Consider the following 787-nt stretch of genomic DNA (forward strand, 5'->3'; position numbering starts at 1 on the left):
AGATGACAATATACAGGTAAATAAAAATAAATAAACAAATACAACATGTTACAAAAAGATGAATAGGGATACAAACAAACAAATATAAAGGTACATTCAGTCAGAGCATTCGGGAACCAAACATAGCCTATACAAAGGTAAAGCACTGAAACATAAATATGTGTGTGTGTGTGTGTGTGTGTGTGTGTGTGTGTGTGTGTGTGTGTAACAATAAGCTAGTGTGTAAAAGGAAGTCAAGGTTAAAGAGTTAAATACAGGTCTGAGTAAAATGAACGCAGATAGTCTCTCATATGACACTAGATTGCGTGTTCATGGAGCTGTTTAGGAGCAGTGTGAAAAAAAAAACATTTATAGAAGAGCTAACATGATTTTGATAAGAAAAAAAGGACAATCTGTTTGACCAGGCATTATGCATATTATCTGTCGCTTTGAACAAAAGTGTTAGCTAAATGAAAAGTCATGAGGAAATATTTTTTACCGGCAATTTTTGTGCTTTTGTGGGCTGTGATGCTCGTGCAATCTCACATTTTCAAGGCATTCATCCACTTCAATTTAAAAAATAAATACATTTATTTAAGAAAAGAGGGATAGTTTGCATTCATAAAGGATTTTTAATGAGTTGCACATTTGATGTGTCTAAAAAATATCATCCAATCTGAGAGACTATTTCTTCAGTTAGCTTTGGAGAGCTGCCGGTATTTCACATCCAGAGCAGCAAGAGGAAGGAAGTCAGACACAGTTTTGACACTGACATGTTCATGTACATTCACAGGCAGCTGTAATGCCA

Source organism: Plectropomus leopardus, chromosome 7, assembly GCF_026936395.1.
Source record: "Plectropomus leopardus strain MGB_pleo_1.0 chromosome 7, ASM2693639v1, whole genome shotgun sequence".
In the NCBI taxonomy this organism is placed as follows: Eukaryota; Metazoa; Chordata; class Actinopteri; order Perciformes; family Serranidae; genus Plectropomus; species Plectropomus leopardus.